The sequence below is a fragment of the Apodemus sylvaticus genome, chromosome 1 (genome assembly GCF_947179515.1).
Source record: "Apodemus sylvaticus chromosome 1, mApoSyl1.1, whole genome shotgun sequence".
Classification (NCBI taxonomy): domain Eukaryota; kingdom Metazoa; phylum Chordata; class Mammalia; order Rodentia; family Muridae; genus Apodemus; species Apodemus sylvaticus.
Window position 1 is genome coordinate 38525799 of NC_067472.1, and position 17778 is coordinate 38543576.

The 17778-nt window shown below is 43.5% G+C and overlaps 1 protein-coding gene across 6 annotated transcripts in view; it reads right to left on the reverse strand.

Moving 5' to 3' along the window:
• The window catches only part of Apba1 (amyloid beta precursor protein binding family A member 1), a 201324-nt gene that overhangs the window by 153522 nt on the left and 30024 nt on the right, over window positions 1-17778 (reverse strand). The gene's annotated exons all lie outside the window — the stretch shown is intronic.

A 17778-nucleotide genomic window follows, 5' to 3' on the forward strand; every position in this document is an offset into this window, starting at 1 on the left:
TAAATCCAGTCTCATACTAATTAGACTTTATGTTCAAATCACAGTGGGAATAAAAAGCATCCATGTGCAAACAACTCATTGGCCTTTCCCAAGAATATCAATGCTGACAAAGAGAGTGCCTTTGGCCATCAGCAAAAAATTGTGTTTGATCAGCAAACCCAGCATCATCAAACTGTGTGCAGTGGAGCAAGAGGGAGTGAGCGACAGCAGAACTAGAATTCATCGCCTAGCACCCGCAACAGCACCATGCTGGGAACTTGATATCTGCTGCTTATTTTTATTCTATATATAAAATACATATTTATATTAAATATATTTATGTTTATATATGTGTATGTATGTGTACATACAAAGTGAGAAAACATGTGCTATAATGTGCACTGCTAAGTACTAGAAATACTATAGTCAATGAAGTAACTTTCCAAGAAGCTGTGATATTTTCTATTCTTTCCTTTCTCCCTCTCCTTCCCTTCCTTCCTCCCTACCCCCCATGTGTGTGCACATACATTTATATGTGGACGCATGTGCACATACATGCATGTAGATGTGGATGCCCAAGGTTTATTTTGAGACTCATCCTCAGTGGCTCTTCTGCCTTATTCATTGAGGGAGGGTCTTTCAACCAAACCCAGACCTTACTAAGATGGCTAATCTCACCAGCCAGCTGACTTTAAGGATACTCTTGTCTCCACTCTCCAAGGTTGCAATGACAGGTGAATTCTGGGAATGGGAACCCTGGTCCTCCCTCATGGTTAAGATGCAGGCACTTTAAACACTGAGCCATCTCTCCAGCCCTGTGCTCCTTATTTTTTTGACAGAGAAATCAATGTTGGAAAGTGAAGCAAACCAACACGCAGGGAGTGGGGTAGCTGGCCTGTCCAGTTGAATTCTTCACAGTTCTCCTCTGGTGGGCTTTAGGAGGGCCAGCCTCCTTCCTAGAAGAAGTGGCACACAGCAAGAGAGAGCAGATGACAGACAGGGTCCTGTCTTCAAGAGACAGACCATTAAAAAGAAAAAAAGTATATAGTCACATTTATTTCTAAGACACAAATTAGATTTTGGAAACTCCCATGTTTTCTGTTTGAAGCTATTTGGTTTGGACATGAGAAGTTTGACCTTCACCGGTGTAGAGGTTGTAGCATCCATCCACTGGTACCCTGGGCACTGGTGGGCACACATAGCCTTTGATCAAGGGTCCTCCATCACCACAGCTACACTGCATCCTGTGCACTGCCAGCACATGCCATCCTTAATGGTGTTTCCATCAAGAATCTTTACTAATTTTGACTTCTCAAACTAGTCTGTGCCAACCGATGGCTCAAGGTAGGGAGGACTGAGCCAGCTGTGGTTCCAGGGACACTCCTTGGGCTGCAATCTCAGGGCTGCCCCTTTCTAGCTATCTCGCTTTGAACCTGTTCTTAAGTAGAGTTCTTATGGATAGAGTGGGGATGTTGCCAACAGCTCTCTTGTAGGGAGAACATTTGCTAGGTTATGGGTGTAAAGCACTGAGTGTGTTTGCTATAATAAGAACCAGATCAATGCTAGTTACTTTATCAGATTGTATCTGGAAAACAGAGCTAACAACGTAGCATCTGATGGAAACAGGCTACTATTTTTAGATTACTTTGAACATAATAGATTACATTTACCTAATAGGAAGTGCATAATACTCTAAGCTACTCCACAACTCATTCTTTTTATAAGCAGTGGCATTCCCCCCTAGAATACTTAGCACCATATTTGGAAAAGAAATCACAGAATCTTTTTAATTAAAATAATGAATACTGTTGGCTGCAGACCCAGTAGTTAAAAAATAGAAATGTTTACCAAGGTGGAAAGCTCCAAAGTGATACATTAATGTGCCCACGCCAGATTAGACACATCTTAATCCATATGGTACGTTTTTTTTTTTTTAACTGCAAGAAAATTTGAATCCCTGTTATCGTCTACTAAAAAGGAAACGGGAGTCTACTAAAAAGGAGGAGGTGGAGCAGAGCGGACTGTAACTAAATGCCTCCTGGGAAGGCCTGGGAAGAGTATGCAGAGAGGGAGCGTGATGGCAGATTGGGAAGACGGACAGTAATGTTTCTAATACACTGCTTCAAAATTTCCAGGAAGAGGCTTCTATGAATGCTAAGCTCTTCAAAAGGGCCCCAATGGGTCATCTCTTCTTCCTAAAAAGTGATGGTAAAGACACAAAGGGTAATTAGAACAATTACCTCCAGCAAGAACTACGGTTTGCCCTCAGTCCCAACCTAGCACACTGTCTCAACTTTGAGGCCCAATTTTCTGTTTTCTCTCCCATCCTGTTCCTCTCCATGTTACATGTCCCTTCTTGTCACCAGGGAACACCTCACCACAGTCTTTTCTATTTTCCAGATTCGACCCACTAACAGCCACTAGTATTTAGTTGGCTCCTGCTATGTGCAAGTGGGTGGTATTTAACATAGTAGAGGATCTGTTTCTAATCTAAAATATCACTTTATCCAATAACCATGTCCTGTATGCATAAGAAATTGCCCTGAGCACCGTGGAGAACATAAAAGCAAATCAGTTATCAGTTCTATTTCTTCACTTAGCAATTGAAAAAAATGCTTCTCGTATTCCTACTAGGTATTACACTTGGAAGTGGGAGGGAGACATGGTGGGTACAGTAAGTGTAAGACTCATAGTGTGGCCTGACACGGTGCTACAAGCCTGGAACACAGCTGCCTCAGAAGATGGGGTAGAAGGATCACAAGTTCAAGGCCAAGGTGACAATTCAGTAAGATTCTGACTCGAGATAAAAGTTTAGAAAAGGCTCAGTGATGGAGTGCCTGTTTATCACATACTAGGCTCTGGCTTTAATCCTCAGTCCCGTTCCCCAATCTCAAATGCACGGGCATAAAGTTAGTCTGTATAAGTCAAAGGTCAAAAGGGTGAGACAGCATCCTGGACAATCTATAGTGGCTGTTAAAGTGAGAAAATAGCTCTTCCGAGTTACACATTTCTAACATGATTAAGTAGAGCCATTAAGAGGCCATTAGATCATGGATGCTTATCCCCTGTGAATAGCCTTCTGTATCCCTCCCTGCACAAGGTCTGGAGGAGCTATGGTATCATCCTTTTCCTTTTCTCCTCTGCCACAACCAGAGGAGCAACTAGGTGCTGATATGCTGACCTTAGATTTCCCACCTCCAGCTGTGCAGCAGTGAGTTTCTATCCTTTATCAATTACCTAGTCCATGGGATTCTTGTGTTAGCTACATAAAATAGACAAGGACAGAGGCTAACATAGTAGTTTGCATGCATTATCCTGTATCTAAACATAATGGGCACTACCAAGCACCTGTGGACTCTTCCCCACACTGCCCCGTGGTAAGACTCAGAAATTCAGCTTTGTGGTCAATTCACCTCAGATCACAGTACATATTTGTTATAGACTTAGCGAAATGCTGTGCTGGAAAATCACAGGCGACAGGAGAAGACCAAGCTACCTCTCCACTGTCCTCCAGACCTCTACACGTCATGACGACTCACCAAAGTACCAACACCAAATAGTTGAGCTTTTTTTTTTCTTGGTTGAACATCGCTTTTGTTTTTCCATACAGTATATTCTGATGACAGTTTCCTCTCCCTGAACTCCTCCCAGGTCCCCCCAATCCACACCCCCTCTTCTTCTTTCACATTAAAAAACAGACAGACATCCAAAAAACATAATAAAATAATAACAAACCAGAATAGGATGAAACACACAAAAGGCACAAGAAAACATACAGATGTTTCTGTCAGGAAAAAAGCGGTATAGGAAGAATATGCAAAATCTAGAATTTACTAGCATAGCCATTTTTAGGTATGACGTTCAGTGCTATTGAATACTTTCATATTGGCTGGACCATAGTACTTCTTTCTAACTCTTTCTCTCTTCTCAGTCAGAAGATCCAGTCTGCTGCTTGCTGACATCCTTATGTCCAGCAATGCTAAGGTCTTGAGCTCCAGCTGCCCTGTTGTTATACTTTTGTGTGTGGATACACACAAGCACGAACACATGCACACATACTTACATACACAGTGGAGCAATGTAGGTGGAGCAAATACATTTTCTTAAATGTCAGCCTTAAGTTCTAAATCCTCTCTATAGGTACTCATAGCTGGGTAGTGCTCTGTGGGAATGGTTAGCCCTCAGGTGTGGGTTGGGTAATGAAGGATATTGACCTCCATATTTATCACTGCTAGACTGGATGCTGTGATCTAGGGCCATATAGAAGGAATCAGGTTCAGTTCTTTGACAGGCACACAATGGCAGGTGATAGCTTTGTGGGGGCATCACCATATTTCTTCAGACTCTTCAAGAGCCAGTGGTGTAAGCCACTGGGTTGACCCCTGCTGTCTAGGAACCAGTCAGTTTCTCTTGACTCAATAGCACTCACTCAGTGTTTGGTGGAGAATATCTGTGTACAAATGAGAGTGTTCTAGGTTCTACTGTGACTAAGGGGTAAGTAGGATGCATATGGCTAATGTCCTGGAGGAGTTAAAATGGGTACCTGGATAATGGCTGCAGGAGATGGAGATGAAACTTCTTATGGCAAGAGACACCGTAGAGGTGAGAAGCACCAGCTACGTCCAGTCAAAGCCTACTTGGGCCATGACAAACCAGAGAGCTGGGCATGCATGGATTCTTCCATCTTTAGAAGTCATACAAACGCAAGACACCACATTTACATTACCTCAAAGAGTGTAAGAGCAGTCTCACAGTTATTAAAACAGCCTCCTCCCCCACTTGTGTGTATCTGGGGACATACAGAAATGCTCCCTATACACCATAGAGCATGCTTTATGAAAAAGGTCAGGCTAGATATGCATTCACATCTTCAGTTCTGGATTTGAATGGATGTGGCCTGACCTACTTGTTTACATCAATGGGGGATTTAGAAAATCTCTCTCTCTCTGTCTCTCTGTCTCTCTCTCTCTATTTGTCTCTGTCTCTCTCTTACTGTGTGTGGTGACATAATACCAACATTTCCATTTAATGCCTGTACAAATAAAGAAATTTTCTTATAAAACCACAACTTTTAGTTCTGTGTGGACATTTCCTGAAGCCTATTGTAGAGCATCAGGGGACAGGGATTGCCAACACCAAGAAACAGCAGTTAAGCGCTGTAGTGGAAGGCTTTCCCCTGACATCATGGTCACAAAGACCCACGTGTCTCTGCAAAGCTTGGTCCTAGCTGCAAAACTGCCTGTTCTTAGTTTTGCTAAATTCGGGGCTAGCAGCCAGCATTAAGGCCCCCAGTTTCCTCCTGAGAATGGTCTGGTTAGTGAGTTACATAAAAAAATAATTATCCTCTAATCCAAGACAAAGCCTGACATCAATTTTACCCACATTGGCATTGCCAGAGTTGAGTCAGGTAAGGAGCAGGTGGAAAGGATGTGATAAGGAGGTGGGTGGTACCCAGCATGGCAGTGGGGAGGGCGGTTTGGCTCTGGAGATGATAAGGAAGTCCACAGTTACCGCCTCCTTGTATGTCTAGCAGGGAAATACTGGGGCAGGGAGGGTCAAAAAGCTACAGCAGGGGCCTGCTTCAGTCTCTCAAACCCAGTGCATTCATTTCACAGAGAAATTAGAGTGAGCAGGACTGGCCAGTCTGGCTGCCCTAGCAGCTATACAGACAAACAGTAGCCAGGGCCCGAAAGAAAGAACAACCTAGGCTGAGCAGAGCACATGTAGTGAGAGAACCGGTGCTGAGACAGGGGACTGACTTCAAAGGCCTCTGAGACAGTAGAGTCAGCTGCTTGGCCATCCAGTCATTGTAATGTCAGGTGGGGGTGGGTTGATAGTGTTATCCTCCTATTTAATGCATCACACAAGATTATGTGAATTAAATACAGCACATTAACCCCATTTGGTACTTTGTCATCTAGTATTTCAGTATTTGAAGGCTATGGAAGCCTTTCCTGAAGGCGATGCCACAGCTGTTAGGTTTCTACCTCATCTCTGGTTTCCAGGGATCTGACACAACACTTCCTGGGGCTGCTGATCTCACCTTACACGGAGAAAAATCTGTGCTTGCCGTTTCCTGGCTCTCCTCTTATCCTCTGACCGTTCCTTTGCCCTTCCCTGACTCTTGGTCCAGGAGGGAGGTTACTGCCACAGCTGCTTTCCCTGCTCCTGGCCATCCGCACTCAACTCACCCAATGCTACCCACATGTGTTCTGTTTCTTCTCAATCTGCCTCCTAGTCCTGCTTTCTCCTTTGAGTGGGGGACCCAAGTATTCCACATGTCCACAACATAACCTCAATCTCAGCCAGTGCAACAGACAGGCAGGTCCTCTGCTGACCGCTGGAGTTATACCATCCACCCTTCATCCCTGAAGGAAAAGCCAACGAAAACCCAATAGTATAGAGGCTGACTGTCCAGATCTTGTGTTGCATAGCTTCGGTTTAAGTTTTGGTCCCACTACTTATCAACCATGGGACCATGGGCAAGTTCTTTGTTCTCTTTGTGCCCCAGTCTCCACATCTGTAAAAAGTTCATAGAAAGTCCATAACTTAGACAAAGAGTGCTAGATCATTGATACAGTTCTTCTCCATGAACATAATAGGAACAATATGTGTGAGTAAGGTCCAGCAGGCTCTGTAGGCAAATCTTTTATGATCATTAATCTGCGTTCACTAGGGAATAAGCCATGGCATTTGGCAAAAGTGAAATAACTAATTGGAACCCAACGGTGGCTATGATTAGCAATAAAGAATTTTTTATTATCCTACATAAGCCTGGTGACCAGGGTAGATATTGTCCCCTGTCCCATCAAAACTGAATGGTCTTAAAGATCATCTGATAGACTGACAACCAAGCACCTGAAACTTTTAAAAAATACACATCCCCAGGCCCGCTCAGACTGTGTCTCAGTTGGTCTGGGATGTATCCAAAGGATCTAGAATAATATATGCATGTTGGATTCTCTGGTTCAATCCATTTTTCTTCTTGTCAAAGATGATGTACCATAGACTCCACAGAATTAGCCTGTTTGCCACAGATCTCAGCAAGAGGCAGGACAGAGCTCACATGCCATACATATCTCCAACATGCAAGTGAAGCACAGACACACGAATGTGGCACGACAGGCTGCATGCTTGGGGTCGCCTAAGGATGCGAATCTCTGTGTGGCTCACAGCCAGGTTTCATGAGGTCTGCATTTGCAAAGATAAATGCTACTGCAAGATGCCTCTACCCTGCGAGGTCACTTGGTAAGAAGCATCCCCAGGCCAGGGGAATACAAAGCCTACTTTATGCTTTTTCACTTTGAGAAGCCTCTGACACTTTTGTAAAGTATTCTTCCATGTGCCCAAGAACAACTATTCTAAATTCCTGCCATGGTAAAGGTCTCTCTTAGAAGTGTCATCGCGGGAGACAATATTTCCCAACCCCAAAAGCTTTCTAAGGTTTGGAAAGCAGTTCATTGTTCACGGTGGCTCTGGCAATCGCTGTCCCTAGAAACAGCACTGTTGTTTTTGTGACCAGCACAAGCAGCCACAGACTGAACAATGACCTCACGACCTAAATGCCTGTTCCCTTGGCAAAGGCGCAGCTCCTGTTACAAAGATAAGACCCAGGCTTTATCACAATGGGGCAATATCAGACACGGCCTTTGTCTCAAATAGCCAAACTGTAATGGAAAAGTCTGGAAAATTGCACATTCAAGAGTAGCTTGGAGGGACTCATTAAAAAAACTATGTTATTAAGCTATTAATATTAAGCTATTATGTTTTCAGATGTACTTTTTTAACGGATGCCTAGAATTTCATTGTGTGCCCATTTTCTCTGGTGTTCTGTGACCCAAGCTGGCCAGAGGCTATAGTGAAATAGATCACCCGGGGTGATCTCATAATTTACAGGGGGCCTAATTTTCCTCATCCCCAAATGTCCCCTAAGGATACATCTGTTTAAAGCATAAGTCCTATGGATGAGTGGCAGGTTCAGCCTTCGTTCATTTTCTCCTCAAAAGCCATCTGATCAACCAAACAAGATAAATGAAACATAATAAAGCAAAAACCGTCACACAAAGGCCAGACCAAGCAACCCATCAGGCAGAAAAGATACCCAAGAGCAGGAACAAGACAAGACTGTCCACTCTCTCCACACCTATTTGATACAGTACTTGAAGTCTTAGCTAGAGCAATGGGACAGCTGAAGGAGATCAAGAGGATGCAAATTGGAAAGGAACATGTCAAAGCACCTTTATTTGCAGGTGATATCATAATATACATAAGCGTCCCTAAACATCCCACCGGGGAACACCTACATCTGACAAGCACTTCTAGCCAAGTATATGGATACAAAATGTTAGTCTTAATATCAGGGAACACAGTTTACACCCTTTATAAGGTTTGAAGGGAACTGGTAGGCAGTTTTGTTGTGTCAAACTGTGCCCTTGAGTAGGTCTTTGATGTCTGATTTGTGTTGGCACCTCTTATGAGGGGTGTCTGCAGATCTCTTGTAATCTCTGTCATGGGGATACACACAGGGTAGGGATGGGTGCATTTCTAGAAAATAAAGAAACATAAATATGAAACATAAATTTCCATAATCCTTTCACTCATATATAACTTGTATTTAGGATATATTGGCAAAGTGCTTCTGAAAGATTCTAGATATTGAAATGCCTGAAAGTTCTCAGAGGACCAAAGTAGAATTAATGCACAGCCTGAGCCAGCTTTCAATGAAAATCAACATTTTGTAAATTTAATAAAGAGTAGTGTGAATTTATAATCCTGTGAGCATTCAGATGGGTGTCCAGAATGCATCAGATCAGCGCAAGATGTGCCTGGGACCCGAGCCCTACCAGGCTTCCATAGCCACGGTGCTTGTCTGCACTCTGCCACACCATCTTGTCAGACCAGAGCAGGGTCCAGAGGCAAAAATGCACTAGAGCTGGAAACAATGTTTCTATTCCCAGCAATTACTTTGATTCTTAGCAATTATTCTGTAAATGCTCCTAACGATCATTTTTCTGCAAGGTCAAGGAGATCCAGCTGAATCCCTGCCCCTGTCCCCACCATGACCCCCAAAGATCCTAAGTGAAGACACACAGCTGGTGACCAGGACCTGGTTCATGCTTTTACCTAACTAGACATGCCTCGTCTAAAGACTAAGTGTGTTCTGAGTTGTAGAAAGACTAAGAGTGTTCTGAGTTTTAGAGGGCAATCCACTAAAGCTGAATTCTTAAGAAATTACATCAGTCTTAAAAAAAAATTATAGCAGTAGGACCAAAATGTGATCAAGGGTTTTGAAAAAGCAAAACATGATTTATAGCTTTTCACAAATGAAGCTTAGAGAGCCAGGAACAACACAGAGAAAGCAAGCCAAGTTCTCTTTCTCTAGTAGGAACTTATTTTCCAAGCTTTTCTTCTTACTGGAAAGAAAAAAACAGGTCACAGCCAGCCTTTGTTAGACTCAGAGCTACAAGAGGCAACCCCCAGCAAAATCCTCCCAGGCCTCTGGCCTCCACACTGTCATGAAACAGACATTCCAAGGATCTTTTTGTTATGTTTGCACTTACACTCAAATGTCTCCCTATGTCATGGAAAGCCTACCGTTTATATTAGACTCCCTTCCTCTTTCCTGATACAGCACAGCCACAAAAGCCTTTGACTTGTCCTTCAACGTCAAGAGCACATCAGCAGAAACTTCTAGAAGGCCTTCTCAGTTCACTTTTCCCACAGCCCAGCCTTCCAGATGCTGGGATCTCATTCAAAGTAGTATTTTCTGCTGAAACCCTCTCGGGCCTCGCTACATAATAGTCCCTCACCATCACCCTTAATTATGACGACTGCATTAAATAGGGATGATCATGATGACCTTATCAATTATGGATATAGGATTGGATCCTTAGCTTATGATTTTAAAAAATAACAAATCTGTACTTTTATTAATTGTTTAAATGGGGCATTAGTGTCTTATGAACTAGGACTTCTTTCTATTGACCATTGTGACATCTGCAGACTAGAACTGTGACTGGTACATCGAGAGCCCACGGGCTCTTGAATTAAGGAAAGCCTGAAACTGTCTGATGGATGTTACATCCTGAAGAAATCTTAGGGCTCAAGCACTTGGGTTCAGAAACGTGTCACTCACAGAGTCCTTAACTTAAATCATGGTCCTCTTCCAGGTCTAATTTAATTAACACTCACCTCACACATTTGATTTTATTTTATTTATTGTTTTTAAAGATCTATTTATTTATGTGAGTACACTGCAGCTGTCCCCAGAAAAGCGAGTCAGATCTTATTACGGATGGTTGTGAGCCACCATGTGGTTGCTGGGACTTGAACTCAGGACATTCGGAAGAGCAGTCAGTGCTCTTAACCGCTGCTCCATCTCTCCAGCCCCTTATTTTATTTTATTTTTATTTTTGTGTGTGCTGCTGAATCAAAATAATGCTCCCCTAACTATGACAAGTTGGGGCTTGGTCAGAGTACAGGGTCAGCTTGAATATACAAGGGTGTAACATACACCACTGGGCTTGGATTCACCAATGCCTAAATAGCTCTCTGAAAATAAATCCAGCAGAAGCATCATCAAGTACATTACTGGGTTGGTATGTGCAACATGACCCAATCATATGGAAAGGTTTTACTTAATTTGGATAAAAGGTATCCTGGGGAGATTCAAACATTACTATTAAAATGTTATTCAGGATCTAGGAGGAAGGCAATTTGTATGGGCCATATGAAATATTTATTCATGTCCTAGAAGAATTGGCAGATATGAAATAGTTCAGGAGCTAAAAGGTCATCAAAGAATAGGTACATCCTGGTGAAGCCGGAGGCTATGCAGAAGGGAAACCGAGCTTCAGCCATGAGCCTTGACTGAAAAGTAAGAGCAAATGTGCTGACACAGATTCGGGTTACAAAGCACTCAACGTTGTGTAAAAATGCTTTATTTGAAAAATGTACATTAGGAGCTATTAGTACTATTGAAGAATGATATGACAGGCAACTGTGGGGAAATTTTAAGTACCATTTAAATCAGTATTTCTCCATTTGAATATGTAATCACCCTTCCTTTACAGTAGAGGGGGCACAGAGATGCCTATAACACACAGGAGAGCAAGAGTTTGCAGTGAGCGTGGTGCACAGACAGAACCTAAAAAACACAGACTAGGAAAATGGTGGAGGCTGTCCCTTAGCCAGAAGGATTCCGAGAAGCACACCGCACCTCAGTCTCATTATATGGATTTATTTGTAAGATTTGGCCAAACCTCCTGGAGAGAATGGAATGAATGGCACATGACCTTTCCAAATCTAAGAGAAGAAAGAAATATTATGATTTTATATTTACGTCCCAAGGCATGCTGCTAACCATAAAGGCCAATGGTGTTTCTTCTCATAGATTTACCTACTAATGCCAGACTGCACATCCCTGAAGCTTATAATTCTGAGGCCAGTGGGAGAAAAACAGTACTTATAGGGCGTGGGGAAGACGTAGATGAATTCAGCCTGGTTATTTCAAGCAATGCCTCTACTTCTGTAATTTCTACCTCCATAATGCCAGCTGTCAGTGTTCTCAGGTACCTTTGAGCTACTGTTCAGAATCTTTCAATCAATGTGAGGCACTGCTGACCTCTTTATTCTGAGTATGACTAATGCTCTTCGTAGGCCTTTATGTTTTTTTAACTTTCTATTGATTCTTTGTGAGTTTCCTCATGCACCCCAGTCCCACTCATCTCCCTGTCCCTTCTTTCGGCCCTCTGCTCTTATAACTTCTCCCCAGAAGGAAACAAACACAAAAGAAACAAACAAAACAGCATAGAAAACATCTCTTCATGGAAGCCGCAGTGTGTCCCACAGTATATCCTTTGGTCCACACATCTTTACTTACAAATGCTCATTGCAATGAGTCACTGGTCTGGTTCCAGGCCTACACTGGTTTCTGCTACACTGTCAGTTCTGGATCTTCATGGGGATTCCTCTCAGTTATCCTCTTGTTGTCCTGTGTCATGGGGATCCTGCAGCTCTGGATCTGCAGGATTGGCTCTTTCACACGCTCCAGCAGTTTATACACGGGGTAATATCGGGGTAGGCCGACTCTAGGCCCTGGAGCTGGGCCTGGGTGGTAGCTGAGCTAGTCAGCCCACCAGCTCTCCCACACCCACACCACTGCGGTGAGCCCTTCATCACTGCCCAGCTAGCTCAGCCAACGCTGCAGCTGGCAAGGGGCAGGGTCAGCTCTACCACTCTCATGCCCTTGGGGCCAGCTCACCCGCACCCACAGCGGCAGGATTGGGTTGTTTTGCGTTGCCCAGGCGAAGTGCAGGGTCCTCCACTCCATTGACCCCAGAGCCAGTTCTCCCAACTGCAGTACATGGCAAGAGGTGAGGGGGCAGAGGGCATCATCCCCATGTTGTAGGCCTTTCCAAAGCACTTTAAAAAAAAAGCAAACTATTAATAAGAACACAAACAGAAATGAGCAAGTTGTAATTATAAAAACACAGACCCTAAATTTTAGAAAATGTCAAATGTATCAACAGTACTAAATTCCTAAAAACCTGTAAAAGGTTGCTATGTATTTTTCCTTTTTGTGTCCCCCTTTTAATTATCTTTAGGTTCATTATAGTTCAGTGCAGTAAGACTCGCCCTAGGGGTTTATTTTTCCTTCCTTCTCCTCAGTCAGATTCTGAAAAGACATTCTTTCATTAACTAGCACTCTGGGGATATGTCTTTCCTTGGCTGGCTTACATGAGAGGGCAGACATTCTAATTTTATCATAAGAACAGAGAAATAGTGGGTGGGATGGGTTTCCCCCTCACTGTAGGACTCTTTCAACAGTGTGTGTGCCATCTGGGTGCTAATTTGTTGTTATAACCTAAATGGCTTTCCTGGGTGGCATAACGAGAAGTCAAGTAGAAATATGGTTAATGCCACATGAAGCATGGAGATAGCCCAACTCTCCCTTCCTCTAGAGCAGGTTCTGTTTCCCTCTGATATCCCCTGGAGCTCTCTCCACACTCCGAGTAACCATGAGGGATCCTACAACGGAAAGAAGCTCAAGAATGAGACGCAAATTAGTCATACATCCCTAGGAACAATAAGAGAGACCAGCTACAGGTTTTCCATCATCACTCACTTAAGCAAAAGGTTGGATAAGCAGAGGTTGGAGGTGCAGGGACTACAGAACACTGAGTAGGGGAGCAGGACCCCATGGTGACCCGATCGCTCTGTCTCCTCCTATACAGTCTCTGCTATTCTCCCCTGTAACTCGCTTTAATCAACAGAACAGAGCATAGGCATCAGGACCTCGCTTCCACCACTATTCTATCAGACGCAGGTTTAGTGGGTTGGGGTGAGTCTCCTTAAAGACATAAACATCCATGGTGAGAAAGCCACACGGCAAGGACCTGGATAGACCCTAAGCCTACAAATACCAAAAGGCTGAATCGTCAATGACAGCCACAGCTACTAAGGGAGAATCCTAAAGGGCTTCAGCAGGTTCTGCCTGCGGACTAGAATAGAGTCTGAAGGCACCTCATGCTGCATCATTGAGTAATTCTGGTCGAGGCCCAGCGTTCAGCACTATGAGAAATGTGTGACCAGAAATGTGTATTATTTTAAGCTGCTAAATACACAGTGATGTGCTATGCAGGAACAGAAGGCTATACACTGAGAGAAGAAATAAGGGTCCTGTCTATCCTTACATGGAGTCCAAATCAGTCTAAGCATAGCCGAAGGACTCTTTGTCAATTCCTCTCTTAAAAAAAAGAAAAAAGAAAGAAAAGATAGGAAGACACATTCAGTGAGTATCACTCAGAGCCAGCTGAGTGCTGTGGAATGTTCCAGAGGATGTCTGTCAGCTTCTTAGATGCTGAGTGCTGCAGTGGAAAGCTTATTAACCAAAGCAACCTCTGGAGCAGATAATGAAAAATAATGACCACAGTGACACGTTCAAAAGTCTTATTACACTACAGAGGAAACGCTTCTAAAAAGCTTCACTTGAAATGACTAGAAACGAAGAACAGCGAGAGATAATCAATTTGTCTTCTCTGCTGATGTCATGCAAGTGAGATTACATTAAGTCTCCAAACCTGTGAGCTCGTAGGAAAGTTCTTGCATAGAAGTAAATTAAAAAGGAAAAGCCTACCTCACATGATACTCTACCTTGAAACTATTGAAAAGGGCTGTGATACTTTGTGTATTAATTTACTCCTGTGCTACATTTTTTTAATAATCCCCAAAAACTTCACAGCTGTGTGTTACGCACTGAGATTAACACTGGGCTGCTCCATGTTAAAGAACAGGTAAGACTGAGAATAAAGGTGACTGGAAGCGAGTATGAGAAGCTGCAGTCGATCACAACTGTAAGTGGGATTCAGGCCAAGCACCAGGCTCAGCACCTGTGGGGTCTGTCTGAGCAGCCCCAGGGAGGATATGAACTATGATGTGGGGACCAAAGACTCATGATGCAGGGAGACTGAATAGAGCTGCAGGGGGACTGCTCGACATGGTGTGGCCAGGGAAGCCCTTTTTGAGAAAACAAAATTTTAGCTGAGATTACAGTGCCAATGAGGATCCAAACATACATGAACCCAGAAGCAGAACATTCCCACGAGTAAACACAAAGGTACCAGGGTCAGACCATTTGGCATGAACGTCTAGACAGAAAACCTGAGAGAGAGGTCACGATGGTCAAGCATCAGGATCTACTACACGGGAAGATCCAGGTCACCTAAAACGGAGTTTCCTGGATCCTCGGTTGCTTTCTGCTACTCGGCTGAACTCTCTGCATCTGGACACTACTTCTGAGTTTGAAACACGTTTGCAAACCACTCTCTTAATTTGTTCTCCCTCCCTCTCTCCCTCCCCACCTCTCCTGGTTTCCACTCCCTTTCTTCCACCCTAAGTTTTACCAAGCAATGAAACTAGACCTGCAGCCCCTATCCTGGCCCGACCATGGACTCCTGGCCTTGCCTTCACTAAATATCTGCTCAGCACTTCCCTTGAAAGTACCACTGACCTCCACGCAGCTGCATGCAAGGGACACACATGGCCTTTCTCTATCTAACTTCCTGCTGCCTCTGGGAAAGGTGGTTGTGCTTACTTTCTAGAAGTGTCCTCCCTCCACCACCCCCCCCCCCCCATCACGGCTGTCCTTGTTTTCCCCTGCCATTTCTGGATGCCCTTCAGTTACTCCTTTTGGAAATTATCCATGAGTAAATATAAATGCCGATGTGAAAATTTACTTAGGGTTTGGATGCACCGAAGGCTCATCTGACAGCCTTGCCAACGTTGGCTTAGGAAGTCTTGGTCCACAGGGACACAATGGTGGAGATCTGCCAGAACTTGCACTTTCTAATGACATGACTTCTGATAGCATATTATATCTACTGGCTTCAGTCCTGTAAAACAGAGATTCTAATAGCTGCCTTGTCCGGCTCTTAGGAATAGGTGATGATTTACCCAAGCAATACCAATACCTAGCATTTACCAGATACTGTTTTCTTGTTTCGTGGTGAATCACCCATAACCAAAATAATCTTGCCTTACTAATGTAACCTAAATTTTTTTCCTGTGAAAAGAAATCTCAAACACACCAAACATCTTAAGTTATCTTTCTAGGTAGCAACAGAAAATAAGTATTAATCCTTGTGGAACACCCCAGTCTCCCACTGTTCCAAGCCCCCAGGATGCTTCCTAGCTTATTTTGGTTTATTCTGTACAGACCTTCTGTTTTAGGTGGGCCTTTCACTAAACTTTATTTATTTATTTATTTATTTATTTATTTATTTATTTATTATTTATTTATTTATTTATTTGGTTTGGTTTTTTGAGACAGCGTTTCTCTGTGTAGCCTTGGCTGTCCTGGAACTCACTCTGTAGACCAGGCTGTCCTCGAACTCAGAAATCCACCTGCCTCTGCCTCCCAGAGTGCTGGGATTAAAGGCATACACCACCACCGCCCAGCTCACTAAACGTTTTTAAATGAGGATATTTCCTGCTAGGACCCAAGCTGAAATGTAGTGACATATGGTTGTTCAAAAAAAAAATTGATGGCAAGGTGACACCTTGAACACTTAAGTGAAAAGTAAGGTTGGAGCCAGGCAGGATTCTCTGCAAAGCACTCCACTTCAAACTCGTCTACCACAAAAGTTGGACAGCTCTCACAGAGGGCCAAGGGAGGTCTTTAGCGTCCACCGGTTTCGCTGGCCTGTTCATACAAACACTTTTCTCTGACAGTGTAGGATCAGAGGCTCTGCTGACCCTCAAGCTCTTAGATGCTCAGTTATCTCTCCATCCAATTCAACCCATGAGAACGCTTGACCCCTTGCCCTGGAGGCCAAGCTCAAATGCAGCATCTCCAGGGCTACCTCATCCTTTTTTCCTAAGCTGACCTGGAGGAACTCGAGTTAGAGATGCATCCTGCTATCAACCAGGCCCTTGGTAGCACTGTATGCCCTAGGGCTGCAACACTTAATTAAAACCAGCAGAGTAATTTTAGAAGGTGACAACCACATAAGATTTCGGCCTCACAGTATGAGCTAATCATTAACTGCATCCTTAGGTCATGATCTATATAAGACAATGATTCCATAAGAGTATTGTGCTGCCTTGGTGACAAACCATCAGCCCACATAAATAAATGGGGCAGCAGTCTCTTTTAATAACATGGTAGGGCAAGCTTGGTATAAGAAGTAGCTCTGATACGTTCTCGTTGCAGAGAAACTTATTGCCTTATATAATGTTGACTGGAAATCGAATTGAGGACCCCAGACAACTGAGAGCCAAGAACACAACATCTTCAACTGTTTTTAATATTTTTAAAAATCGAAACTATGAACAGTAAGTGCTGGTTACATTTTAGTAAAACGTGGATCGTGTCTAAATGTGGAGGCAGATTAGAGATGTGCAACAGAAGAAAATGCGTGGAAGGAATAGGACATGGAGAAGGGAAGAAAAATCAAATAACCTGAGCTAACTTCCCTGTTTAATTGTGGCACGCAAATCAGGATGGGCACCATTACAAGTGCAGAATCCACACCGCACAGTATCAGCAACCTGCCACAAGGGTGTCACTTCTTCCTGCGCACAAAACATCTGATGAGCTGTAATTTTGTTTACTCAAGAGACATGGTTCTGAATTGCTGTATACAAATCTGATTTCTGAACAGACAATCAAATTTGAAATGCACTAGGGGATCTGGCTTCACAGACAGACCCACTCAAGTGAATATTTTATAAAGTGAATAATGTAGCCTTTGCTCCTGGCCCTCACTACAGTTAGGAGATGAACAGCTGGCTATGTACAGAGGTCTGTGCATGCTTACATGAAAGCACCATTCGGACGCAAGCCAACGGGGCACTTGGAAGTGATTAAAATTCACATAGAATGTTTACTAAGAAAAGATAAGCTTGGGGTCAAAGGAAAGATAGGAAAAATATTTTGCTTTTAGATAGCTCAGGGCCCATTCAGAATGTCCAGAGAAACACATATGGGGCAAAAAGAACTTAAGAAAGTCACAGGAGTTCTTTCCAGCTTCTGGCTATTATAAATAGGGCTGCTATGAACATAGTGGAACATGTATCCTTATTACACACTGGGGAATCCTCTGGGTATATCCCTAGGAGTGGTATAGCAGGATCTTCTGGAAGTGACATGCCCAGTTTTCTGAGGAACTGCCAGACTGATTTCCAGAGTGATTTTACTAGCTTGCAACCCCACCAGCAGTGGAGGAGTGTTCCTCTTTCTCCACATACTCGCCAACACCTGCTGTCTCCTGAGTTTTTAATCTTAGTCATTCTGACTGG